Source organism: Phalacrocorax aristotelis, chromosome 14 (assembly GCF_949628215.1).
Source record: "Phalacrocorax aristotelis chromosome 14, bGulAri2.1, whole genome shotgun sequence".
In the NCBI taxonomy this organism is placed as follows: Eukaryota; Metazoa; Chordata; class Aves; order Suliformes; family Phalacrocoracidae; genus Phalacrocorax; species Phalacrocorax aristotelis.
In genome coordinates, this window is record NC_134289.1 from 13,639,082 (window position 1) to 13,653,041 (window position 13,960).

Consider the following 13,960-nt stretch of genomic DNA (forward strand, 5'->3'; position numbering starts at 1 on the left):
ACTGGCATCCACTTCACGATGGCTTTAACCTCCTACCCTCTTAATGTGTGACTTTCTGCAGAATTAATCTGCATAGAATTAACTACCGTTAATTCACCATTGGGGTTGTCAGACACATGTAAGCCAAAACACGGGCGGAAAAACATCTGCCAGCTGAGCAGGGTCATCATGACATCAAGTCTGATGTCAAATGAGCTTTAGCTGTTCCTCCTGCTGTTTGCATAGACTAAACTGTTTTCTTCATAGACTTCAGCTGTATATCTTTCATTAATGCTAACAAAAACTGTGGAATGAAAGTACTTTTGCAGTCTTGGGTGTGGCACTTGAAAATATTGTTTCTCTGTATTATTTCAGTATATGTTGAGTAAGGCAGTTTTCTTTAGGAATAAATATGAAATTTTCCTTGCTGGAAGATCAAAAATATTCTGCTTTGTATTTTTCTGTGTTTAATGTACTGAGTTTAGCATGTTACGGCAAAACGTAGGGGTAGGACCATGTAATACCATATGTTACTTAGCAAGGGGATTAGAACTACAACTACTAAATATGTGGCAGTGCTGAACGGTGGGAGGTGGCTGTGCCGTGCTGTGTGAGAAACCACGTGAATGCAACAGGTCCCCTGACGATCAATACGTGCAAGAGGCGGCTCGCGCAGGCGGTCCCAAGTGGACGTGTCAGAGTTGGAGCAGAAATGCATTATTTATTTCATAGGTAGTGTTACAGTTTGAGGCACTAGAGATTAAAGAACAGTTAGTGAAAATTGAAGACATACCCACAAATCCAGGAAACAAATTAAGGTTCCTGTAGGAAAATTAATTTACTTAAATTGCCCATCATATGTAATTTTTTAAGATTTCACTAGTAATGTCTTCAATTTCTCTGTGAACCAGCAAGAACAATTCCTACAGAGTGTACTTTGTGGCTGGCCTATGAGTGAGTAAGTAATGAGTGAAGGAAGACAGGACCAGGAGGCATCTGCTTGCTTGCCGCACACGGTCTTCTACAGTTACAGGCAGCCATGTCATACAGGCCCTTTCGTAAACTGGTCAAGTTTTAGTTGGGAAACATTTGAGTATTTTGCCCTCGGTACTGCTGATGTGGGAAGCTGCTCGAGAATCTCAGTTTTTTCATAATTAGAAATCTTCCAGTTTCCAGGATAGGTGTAACTCGTGGCCTCTTTATAGTCATTTGTTCTCCTGCCAACGTTGTCCTCCACTGAAATAGCCGTTCTCCCTCCCTGGTGTTTATCTCAGGATGTATTAATAGCCTGCACTCATATCCTCTCTCAGCATTCATTCTGTAGGACTAACCGAGCCAGGTTTTCTCAGTCTCCTCACAAAAAGCAGACAGACTCTCTATTCCCCAGTCCTTCTCCTGGCTGTCCTCTCGTGCTTTTCCCCTCCTGGCGCATGCGTGACTACACGTACGTATGGCATCCCAGAGCAGATCTCATCAGTGCCTTTTGCTGTGCGCGCGCATATCTCTTCCTATACATCAAAGTTTATGTTACTTAAGGAACAGGCGACACAAAATTAGTTCTGCTTTACTGGACATTTCTAACACAAGCAAGTGTTTTATGGTCTAGCCAGCCTGTAAATGCTTTCTTGAAAAAAGAGCAGACTTAAGAGTTCACAGAAACTTAAGCACTTCTTTCATTTTATCTAAATTTGAGGGCAGATCTACAGGGGATGGCCCTGTGTGCACAAGTCATGTTCAAAACCTTGACAACACTGTGCATGAGAAGGGAGCACCAAGGGCAGCATCAGGCCTTTGTTAGAAAGACCGCATTTGTTACCACTGCTTTTGACGGATTTCTTAATTTGAACATTATATGCACTACTTAATAGCTCCGATTTTGATGCTTATTTTTTCTAGTGCTGTCAAAAATGAAAGTTGTTTTGCAAATCCTACCAAACAAGAGCTGTAGTTATGCATTTTTAAAGTACTTAAATCTGGATAGAGAAAAGAGATAAGCTAGTCTGATTTGGACAAGATGCATATCAGTAAATCATAGAGTATTCTTATTTTCTTTTTATGGAACTGCCTAATAAGAAACAGACTTTGAAGTGGGGTGTTTTATGGAGTTTTTCCTGCATAACAAAGAAATTGTGTAACAACTTAGAGACTTTATATCCTCCCTTAATTCTGCTTGTTATAGACAATCTAAAGACGTGTGTTCTTTTTCTGTTGCTGTGGAAGTTGATGGTATGCCTTACTGATGAAAATACATGTATCCATTGACATTCATATCTTAAGTGATGATCATATTCTAGGAGGTTAAATAATTATAAACCAAAAAGGCCAGCTTTAGTATTTGAGCACCTCAGGTGTCTGCAGTTTGTCCAAAGTTATCTGTTTGGAAAATAAAATGGGGTGTAGCAAACGTCTGTTATTTTAGCACGCAGTTTGTGTGATCTATAGTGATAGAAAGTGTGTTTTCTGTTTTAGAAACTACCAGAAATAAAAGCAATGTTATGACTGCAATTCATCATTTCCAATTTGCCTACCTTCGCCAAAACTGCTGCAATTATTATGTCTATAAAAAATACAGTGCTCTCTATCTTCAGTGTCATCTTTATAGCATACCTACATTTTCTCTGAACTAATTTTTGAGTCTCAGTGGCTTAGACGATAACATCTTACTCATACCTCTCTGATGTTCTTTCACACACAGAACTCTCATTGATATGAATGAACTGAAAAAAAGTCTAGAGATAAAGGCTAAAAGCAGTGCTCCTAAACTTAACATAGCGGCGCTCTTAAGTGATAATTGACAGTGCCATCAAATATAAAAATATTTATCTTTAAATTGCAAGGAAGGTGAGGGATGAGAGTACTTTTCCTATCTCATTTACTAGTGGTTAGTTGCACGATATATAAATATATATGTATATAGATTTGTCAGAACTTTGTTTACGTATTTGTGTACTCGAAGGTACTGGGCCAGTGTACATCTTACATATGCACGATAGCCACAGGTTTTCTTTCCCTTGTCAGGACAAAAAATTACGAGCTCTGGGCCAGTAATTGGTAAGTTATAGGATTCTTTGTGACGTTTATTTATCTAGCAGCTGCAGAAACTCACAAAAGACCTTTTTTTAAAAAGTCACATTGTCTCTTTTCAGCCCTTGTCACTGTAGTCTATATTTTTAAGTCCCACAAAATATAAACAGTGGGCTTGTTTGTACTATGCATGGCCTATACAAAAGAAATCTTGCTCCTTTACAGTGTAGGGATGTTGCTGACATTACCACCCTTCCATGATGTCATCACCCTAAACTCAGACCTGTCATGTAAGTTTAATATGCAGAAAGTACAGGATCATGGGGTATGGCATTAGATGCAGTATATATGGACATCTGTGAATAAACCACCTAGTTCAAGTTCTACAAAGTTGGTGAGCGATTGAACCTTTGCCATGGTTCAAAATCTTCTTTGGGAAGGAAATATTTGGACACAGCTCCTAGACCTTATTTATTGCATATGTCATTCCTGTCAAATCCTTCTGTGAAAACATGTGCAGGCCTAGTCATTCAAAAAATACATGGCTCCAGCCTTGTTTTTCTGAATGCTGAACAAGGAGGCTGCTCTGATCCCTGTTCCAGTGCCAAGATCTCTGAAGAAGTCTTTCTGCCAATTCCTGTAAATTTCTACACAGGCAAGGAACTCTTACATCATAGAGACTTGGTAGGAAAAAAAATAAATATGGGCAAATATCGCCATTCCACCATCAAATCCCTGGCGCACTACAGATGTTTAGTCCAGGCCCTGGGAGACACAGAACCGTCACACCGTGTGTTTCCCAATTTTGCACTATACTTATAGAAGGAAACGCACGTGCGTGCTCGCAGAAGTACAGACATACTACCACAGGCGTATACGTAATGGGAAACAATATTGGCCTCATTTTGCATTGCATTATTGAAATCTGTGAATGAAATGTATGGCATAATCCAGATTGATGAGCCCAACAGCGGGAGCCTTTCCACTGCCAACAGGGATCTTTGAAGCAGATCCTGTAAGACTCAAGTACTTGGGGAACACATATTCAAGTCAATGGGAGTACTGGGTCGTTACTGTGGCTGCTTGAGTTTGCATAGAGTTGCTTTTGTGGTTTCATGCAGGATGTGGAAGAAATCAGTGTCAAGCTGAGTCTAGTCCTTTCTTTTTAGTCCATAGCTTGGTCTGCCAGATCATGCTGCCCTGAAGCTGTCCCTCCCTGTGGTCAGATAGAGCGGATCTTTGGCAGTTCAGCTGGCTCAGTAGGCAGCTATTTGGCCGCAAGATTGCAGTGACTTATGCCTGAAGCATTAATCAGATTTGTCTTGTGCCTCATGGTTGTGCAAGGGTCCCAAATGTCCACAAAATGCAAGGATTCCATAGGTGTGCTTCCTCCAGGTACCAAAGGCTCGCTAAGATGGCAATGATGAACAAGCTGCCATCTTTACAAAGAAATATTTTTACCTTTCTGGGTTTTGGCTTAGAGGTCTTAATTTTTAAAAAAGCAAACCAAACACAAACCTCTTGAAATTTAGTTTTCTTTTTAAGTAGGAGATGATGTTTCAGAGAGCTCTGGAATGAAAGGAGATCATAGACTTTGAAAAATCTTAACATTCACTCTGAAAATAATAACTTTTGACAGTTGCTACATTTTACAGTAGTCTTTTGGATATCTGGTGATGGCTTCCAAATAAACATGTCTCTTCTCCATTGAACTGAGTGAAATATCAGTATTCTTATTCAATTATAGGATGAGGGGTCAAGCTCTCCAGCAATCAGAAACCCTGCAAGGCTTGGTTTTGCAGGCTCCGTCACAGTTTTTGATTGGAGTATACTTGCTGGCATTTCTTATGGTGCTCTATGGGCGTCTCTTGTTTGTGCTTCAATTTTGTTGGCTTAGAGAGTTATTAGAGGCCTGACTGTGCCGTCCCTGATATGAGTGAAGTGGTATTTGAATCACTAAAATTAGTACTCCTTTTACAGAAAAAAAAATAGATGAAAATATGGGACATAAAATAAAATGCCAGCTAAATTGATCTCTGGTGCAGTAGCACTGGTTTTAAAAAGACCAGTACTGACAGAGAACCTGTATGCCTCCATTACAAGGAGGAAAAGGCTGTTAACCTCTCCTATATGTAATTGTTTTCAAACTGCATGTGGCACTCCAGAAGACAAATCTATATATATCCAGCCCCTCAGTTCTCCATCGTTGAAATACATTTTGATACATTAACCTGTTTTGTATAGTGAGTATTTCTTCACCTAAACATGTCTCTGCAAGAAATTGCAATTCTTGGGTGCTCTTTCTGTAAGTATCTATGCACGTACTAAACTTCTACCTTACAACATACTGAAACAATCTGAGGCTCTCAAAAGTATTGTTTATACACAACATACTACTTTTATTCATTCCTATTTTTCCACTCAGAACCTCCATAAAATAATTTTAGATGATTTGGACTTGGCTAAGATTTTTTAAATTACTTCTTTACCACATGCAGCCACTTTTACCATGGTACCAAATATGCTACAAAACTTATGGCAGGGTTGGGTTTTTTTCCTCAAATGCTTGGATTTAGTCTTGCAAAGTTTTCTTAGAGTTTCTGAGTTTAGCTGGATGTATTTTCTCAGATCAGTTCTGCTTTTATGGTGAAGACTTGCAGAAATCTTGTAACAAAAGTATGGTGGGCTGTAATTTTGTCACATCCATTTTATCTCTGCAAACGTAAGCTGTTTAAGAGTCTGTAACATCTCATTTCTTTCTGTTTTGGAAATTCTGAATAAGTTGGTCGTGTCATGGCTTTAAGTCATTTATCAGAGAGGCAAGTAACTTGGACAGCTGTATGTGAGTAGAGGGGATCCGAACAGCCCTGCTTTGACAGCGTGCTCCCAAAGTACTGGTTTTAAAACTGTGGCTATAATATGTGGCATTTACGTCCAGTTCTTTGATAAACCAGGTGCTTGGAAAGAAGATACTGAACCCTAACAAACTAGAATAAGAGCAGTTAGATAGTGAAAAAGAAAACAGAAATATCTAGTGACCTGTGTCTGTGCCCCTTTCCCGTCTAGCACACTAAACAGATAATAGCAACATAAACAGATGTGATAAAGGCAAATACTGTAGGAGAGCATGCTTGCTTGGTCTTTGCGGCAACCTTGGGGTGGAATCTCGGGTCCTGTGCGATGGTTACCAATGGACTTTTTGACAGGTGTCAGAGGATCACCAGCCACAGAATTTGAGGTTTCGTTGAGGTTTTCCAACTCCTTTTTGTTTACCTTTGAATCTTATTTCCACATTCACTGTCTAGATAAATTCAAGTCAGCTGCCCCCACAACAAGGGGGATATCTGGAAAAGAATGCTGTTTAAATGTAAACCCTTATGAATACCTGGCATTTCAACTGAATAAGGTTTCAGCATTGGTAAAGCCCCAGCTGGGTCCAGGTTGAGCACAGTAATTTAGGGAAGATTGGAGAGGGGATAAATTAATTTGGGATCTCTGAAACATGACCTCTGTTGAAAGACTGAAGAACCAATGTTTGCTCCCACAAAAAAAAAACATATTAACAAGTTGCAAATATATAGAAGACCTTGCATGAAGGGCCGAGTTTGTTCTCGAGACCCACAGCTAATGAGTTCAGAGTACAGTACTTCAACTAGGCTGCTCATTCTAACTCTAAGGCGCTGAAATAGAGTGCCTGAGAAGGCTCTTGATCATTAGAAGACTTTCAGAACAGTATAGATAAACACACATGAGGTTTTTCACAGGCAATCCTGTCCAGGGACAAGTGAGGGAACATCCCAAAGCATCTCCCAGCCTTATGTTTCTACTATTGTATATCTGCATACTAATAACACAACTCATTGTCATTGATGTGCGTAACTGGTATTTAAAAAACATGCACAACAGACCAGATCCAAATCCCATGCCAGTCACTGGGAGACTTATATAAACTCCTTTGAAGTAGACTGAGCATTGCATTGGTCTAAATCTGAACTCTGTTTACCAACAATACAGTATTTGCTTAGTTTGCACTAAAACTCCTGATAAACTGTAATTAAGTGCTTAGCTTGGAAATGAACACTGCAAGCATTCCTCTTGAGAGACAAAGTAACGTCTGGTTTCCAGCCCTCCACAAACTGATTTATAGATAAGGTAGAGAGAGAACTACCAGGTCAAAACCCCACTAGTTTATCAATTCCTCATTCGCACTGATAAGAAAGGAGTAACGGAAGATTAAGTGAAACGTGTTTTCTCACTTCATAAGAGTATTTTGGGTTAGTGTGAAATATAGGATGTGGAATTTTCATCCGTGCTTGGAAGTGTTCAAGATTTGACTGGACAAAGCCCTAGGAAATCTGACCTGAACTCAGTGCTGGCCTGGTTTGAGCAAGATTTGGACTTGGTGATCTCCTGAGGTACCTTCCAAACTTAATGATGCTGTGATTCTATTCTATGATAATCAACTAAATCTTCATGCTCTGCAGTGAGAAATCACTGATTGTACTTCAAGATCTCCTTATCTCCCAGCTCTCATATATCTACCACAATCCCTCCTTGATATGCTTTTAAATAAGATACTCTTGCAAAATACAATACTGCTTAAACATAAAAGTTGAAGCAAACAGGCATTTACTACTACAACAAATACAGAAAACAAAAGACCCTGAACCTTGGAAATAACACCTGTCAAAATGTCCAGGCACAAACACTTCCTGTAAAAATGTAGCTTCACTTAATCTATATTTAGAAAGTCAATCAAATAACTTTTTTTTTTCAAAAGGAATTTTCTCTAGGGAAATTACTATTTCAACAAGCCGTTCAGCTGAAAAAGCAAAAGGTTGAAGCAGACATCTGAAATGGAAGAAACATAGTTTACTTTGCAATGTTTCATAAGTTTCATTCACTCAAACATTTACATCTTTTATACGTCATTTCCCAGTTTCTCCAAACTGAAGAGGCACTTTCTGATAATCCCCATGCCCAATTATAGAAGGCCTACGAGGTCTGAGTAGAGGCTGGGACGGTGTCAGATAAATGGGGCGGGCTCTGGCTGTTGAAGAGAAAGCGACTGTCAGGGGAGTGAAGTGCCTTGTCGCTGCCTCCCTTTTCCTTTTAACTTACTGTGCAGAGGAGGATGCTGGCAAGCAGCGAGAGCAGTGAAGAACGAGAGCAAATTGCTAAAGGCAGAGCAGCAATTTCTGCTGGCAACAGCTAGCAGCTGCAGCTCAGCTCCTCCTTGCTTTTCTGGTTGTCCCAGGACAGTCTGTAGATTGTGAGGACACAATTCCAAGCCAAGGGGCCCCTTTCTTATTTTCCTGCTGTCAGGATGTACCGGTCAGTCCCACCTTTCCCTCCTGTTATGTCACTTTCCACAAGAAATTAAGATACTAAATGGAAATTAATTCCTCTTCCATTTCCCTGGTATAGCACAAGTGTTGGTGCTATTCTGCTGTATCCGGTTTATGTCAACAAATGTAAAAGAAGCCTTATATATTTCGACATGGCTCCCTACATAGCTATAAGAAGGCCTACTGTGAGATGCAAACAGGGTTTTGCAGGTAGCTAATGCCCATCTATACCTTGTGGGATTTTTTATATCATTCAGACTGGCTGAGCAAGCTAGATCAGAGCAGGAGAGAAGGCAGCACTGCATGGATCAGGAACCCAGGTCTTTGTGCTATGCTGACGCATGGATGTCAGCCTCTCAGACATCAAGCAATCTGATTAAATGGTCCAGGTGATGCTTTTCGGAGCACCATTACCTACAGATGATACTACGTGAGTTGAGTTCACTTATAACCAGCAACCCTGTGGCTACAAAGGAATACCTGAGGATTAAAACTGGTTTAGAAGTCATTGCGCCTATTGGAGAACGGACCGTTCGATGTTGGTAGTGATGCTAAGTAAGACTCAAGGGCTTATTTAGCTTTCAGTTTGTAATCCTAAAGAGGCTCTCCCTGTATGGTTAGAGTAGCTCTCTAGTCACTTCTCCCTCCCACAGGGGCACGTTTTGATACAGCCGCCATTTGCTGCCCACTCAGCAAAAGCCACATGTTTTAGCCCAACACTGATGGCATTTTAGAGCAGGTGGCATAAAAACTGACTGCAGGTTCCGTGTTGCAGCAGCTCCGGTCAGCGCGTACCTGTGAAAGGGTAGTGTCTGCAAGTTTGCTGAAGCACCAAACCTGGAGACTTTGAAGATCTGTGAGCCTAGTCGCGCTGATTTTCTTGCAAATTCAAGTGAAAGCAGAATCTGTATTTATTTTTAATTTGGTTTTCTGACATAGAGCCATTCCTAATTCTTTCAATGTTATAAAAACTATTGATTCCCTAAAATGAATACCATTAAGCCGTCACTTCCATAATTTTGTTTTCCCCTGTTTATATTCTGGAAGTGTTAGCTCTGACTCCACTTTACATCCAGAAATTCAATATATTTACGTTGTACAGATGTATAATGTGACCCTCAGAAACCTAATAACTTCCCCTACTGTTAGACTGAAAGAGCTGAGAACAGAACTTCAGTTCACAGACACAAGTCCTATTTTAACTCCTAGGCTGTTTTTCTGCATCAGCTTACCAAAACCAATACTAAATATCTCAAATTTTCTAATTTATTTTTAATAGCAAAATACACCTTGCAAAAAAGTAATAGTCAGATTTGCTGGTAAGCTTACCGTAAACCCAGGTCTTTAACATTTGATATTTTACACTAGAAATTATCTGGCATGGTACTGATAGAAGACTTATTTAAGACATTTCCCAGGTTTGTAGAAGCTTGGCTTTTTCTTAAAAAACAAGATTTTCCTTCCAGATTTCCTTCATAAGGCAGAAAAACTAAAATGTTTATATAATAATTAGAGAAAACAAAGAATAAGCCTTTCATTTCAGAGCCCAGTCCATGCCAAATTATTAGCTAAGGCAATAAAGCCCGTAGACAGGCACTTAAGCTGAAACATTTGGGGATTTTAGCAGCAACAGTAGACATTTTGGAAATGACAGTCTCGATTACTAGTTCATCCTCAGATTTGCATCTGACTTTCCAAAAGATACTTGCTACTCTTTGTTTCTAACTCATTCTCTGACTGTGCAGAAACCTGCGTAGGAGTACAGCAACATCTTTTGAGATCTTCTGTATTACTGAGCCCTGTAAACAGCTCCTTTTTTTCATCCCGCAAAGTAAGAGCGCATTACAACTACCCTTAGACGTGGTCTTAAGCTGTAATTTTGGACATGAGTTCAGAGCAACACTGAACGTTTCCCAGGTTCAAAGGTTTCATATACAAAATACTGGTTTCAAGTCCATTTCTAATATTAACCCACGTTGCAGGTGTGCAACTATAGATAAAACTCTGCAACAGCACAGACAAATCAATACTTCCACCTGAGCCAGCGTACCCACACCACCTTGGCAGCCAAGAGCACCCAGCCCAAGTGCACACTGAGCCCTCCCAAACACTGACCCGTGGGTGAGGAAAGGAGACCCTCAGGGGACTTCACGAGAGCAGAAATAACCTCTGAGATGGTTTTAAATAGCAGTCGTGTTACTCTTACGCCTAAATGCCTGATCACAGAGTTGAGGAAATTAAAAGGGCAAAAAGTAGGGGAGGGAAAGGCTCCTTTCAAAGAAATGGCAAACAACACGGCTTCCCCAGATCGAAGGAGATTCATCATTAAGGTAGAAAGGCAGCTTTGGTTTAAATAGTTTTAAAAACCCAAAACTTAATAGCAGTCATTCCAGGCCTGCATTTTGTATTTCTCGATGCAAGTTAGAGCTCTGCTATTTAAAACAGATTTCTGTAAATCCTTGTTAAGGAATTTAATAGATTAGAGCTAAATGACAAAACTGCACTGCTGTCTTCATCATTTTTACCAAGAATCGTGAAAAATTCCTCCTGGAACGTCAGGTGTCCCCAGGCCTGGGTCTCCGTACCGTTTACATGAGACCAAACCACCACTAAAACGGTCACGCTGGCTTTTGTGCTGCGTGTTTATACAAAACACGGGAACGTAGAGAATCAAGGCCAGGAATTTTCAGGCTTCCTTGAAAATGGTTACTTATATAAATTTAGGGGTTCATTCCTAGCCTGAGATTGTTACATGGCTACGTGTTGTGGTTTAGCTGCCAAAACTAGCACACTATGACAGGTAAAAACCTATCCACCTGCATTTCATCTGTCACAGGCGTATAATTTTCTCGGGATAGGCGATACCCATATCTCCTGAGGTAGCATGGAACGCTGTTACACATAAACTAACCATACTCTGATTTTAGAGCATGCTAGTCATTTTTGCGTTAGTGACTGAAAGTTTCTATCAGTTTTCTTCTAATCTAAGTATATTACACAGTTGTATCCTATGTGATGTAATGCGGACATCAAACATGGAGGCTGAAGCTCTGAAGAGGAGACAGAGGCCTGTTTCAATGATGTATGAAGTTTTCTTGAGGTGACTTGCAGGGGAGCGTGAAGGCCTGACTTCCACGTTCAGCTTTTCTCTAGTACCGGTAACCACTCTGCCTGCTCGGCTTGTCATCATTTTGTAATTTTGTTTGATTCCTTATCCTAGACCCATCTGGTCTTCTAAAACATGACCAAGAGCTTCTTGTCAGTCCCTCTTCCTCCGTGTGACCTGGTCACAAATGGTACTTTGAGTCTCCTCATCTCTGCTTAGTGCCCTTAGAAGGCAGGGATCGTAGTCTGAGAGCCAGAGGTCCTGGTGCACTGGGGAGGGAGAGGAAGGATAAGGTGGGCTCTAAAGATGGATATTGTATGCCCGCAACCATCAGCCTTAGCAAATAAGATGAGATATAACAGTCATCCAGAGTTTGTTAGCGTAGCACCACGTACAGGGCTGACAGACGGATACTGCTTGTATTACTATTTCTGTGTTCAGTAATGAAAGCTGTGGTAATTAATAACAGTCTGACTTCTAGGCCACTGCTAAGACTCCTGTTAAACTTTTAAAAAATTGTCCCTCTTGCTGGTATCATTTACAGCAGTCTCCTGAGCAGCAAGTCTTAACTGTAATTTTATGGTTCGTTTGTGATAAATTATTTCCTTGCATACTATACTGAATCTATTTAAATAGAAGACAGGAGGCACTTACTATAACCCTGCAAAGTGGTGGTATTAATGTGACCCTATTGGAAAGGCTTTTTTTAAAAAAAATAATGTTGACATATATAAGTAATAATACAATGTTCTCCTCTATAGCTGCTTGAGGCACAATATATCCAATATTACCATAAGTGGGTACAGCTAATAAGGGCTGTACTGTTTATGCTGAGCTCACAACGTGACTCACATTTTGTTTGTTTGCAAAGTTGGAGAGGAGAACGGGGCATTTTTTTTTAGCATTAACGTAATTTTAACTCTCATCTGCTTTCTTCTGAGCTCCCATTCCTGATTCAGCATGCATGATTCTGCTAATGAAATCCAGATGTCAGACGAAAAACAATAAGGTCTCCCACCCATCTAGTAGATCACGTTTCTCAGAGATTGAAAAAAAAAAAGAATCAGGAAAGATTCCTAGAATGTCTGAAACTTTAGATTTCAGTGTGTTTTCAGAGAGCAGAGGGCAGTAGGGGGATGGTTTGGAGGTAAAACTGAGAGCAAGTCAAGATTCTTGGTGGAAAAGTGAGAAGAAATCAAGTGGTTATTTTATCAGTTACTGTGAGCCTTAACAGACACAATATATTCCAAATTCAGCGCTGCTACTGAAAAATTACACCGAGCATCACGAATAGCAGTTCTGAGCCAGAAATAGAAAGGTAGTTAACGCGATATAAATTATTAAATTGTTTTATTCCTTGGCTTTGCTGTTTCAGGGTCCCAATCCCTCCAGAGACTCAATAAACCTTGGAGGAAAAATTATAACAACAGCCCTCACTTTGGGGGATTATTTGCAGAACCTCACAGCTGTGACTCTGGGCATCCTCTCTTTCAACCCTTACCTTAAGCCTAATCCTAGTCCTAGGCTGAGCCCAAGGTGCCCAAGCCCTTTCCAAGTCCAAGACTTGTCCTCAGGGAATAAGTTTTTCACAGCCCTCAGCTTCTTTGGCAGCCTCTTTCCAGCCCAAACCCAACTGTAGCTTTAGCTTTAGGCTTTCTCGTTCTCTCAACCCTAACCCTGACCATAAACTTAAGCTTTAGAGCAGTTTTCCTATTGTAACTTCCTGCAACTGAAGCTTTGCATTTTTTTCTCTCTCTCTGCTATCTATCTTTTCTGGAATGTATCAAAATCCTTGACATTTATTACAGCTTAGGCCTGAGAAGAAGGGGTCAGAAATTTCTGTAATAAGTTACTTGGGCTGAGTAGCCAATTGGAAAAATAAATTTGTTTAATTTTTAGAGGAAATACTTAACAAAAATCAATTTTACTCAAGCTTTTAATGTGACTAATTCAGAGGAATGTTCCCAGTAATTTTCAGGCAAGTGAGTAATTGAAATAAAGTGGCGTCTTCTGTACTTCCAATAACATTAGGATGCACCAGGGTTTGCTTTGACTGCCAGAGGTGCGTTTCCGTAGACACAGATTGTGAGGACTTGGGAGCTTCGCTCAGGTCAACTTTGACTTAAAACAAGCCACAAAGTTGCTTTTATGCTACTTTTGCATCTATGTTTCCACAGCCATGCTCCTCTAGATTGGCAAGATAGAAAAGTTTTACAGGTTGCTCTGCCAACTCCGTTGCAACAGCAGACTTCTCTTCTACAGGGGCACTTCCCTGAGCTGGTGGTGGTGGGTTGATGGCCTCACGGTGAAGGAAAGCTCCCTCTCAGTCACTCTGGTCTGTTCTGTTCACTTCTGTCCCCCTTTTATATAACTTAGCATCTGAGTGCTCTCAAGACATAGGCTTGTGGTTTGCTCTCCCATCTCTTCCCAGGGTCAGCCTTGTGCATGTAATGCAGTGTTTCTGTTTAGTAACTGTTTTCCTTAAACATCAGAAAACATAAGG

General features: G+C 40.4%; 1 protein-coding gene across 1 annotated transcript in view; it reads left to right on the forward strand.

Moving 5' to 3' along the window:
* ZCCHC24 (zinc finger CCHC-type containing 24) overlaps nucleotides 1-13,960 on the forward strand; it is a 116,035-nt gene that overhangs the window by 18,580 nt on the left and 83,495 nt on the right. The gene's annotated exons all lie outside the window — the stretch shown is intronic.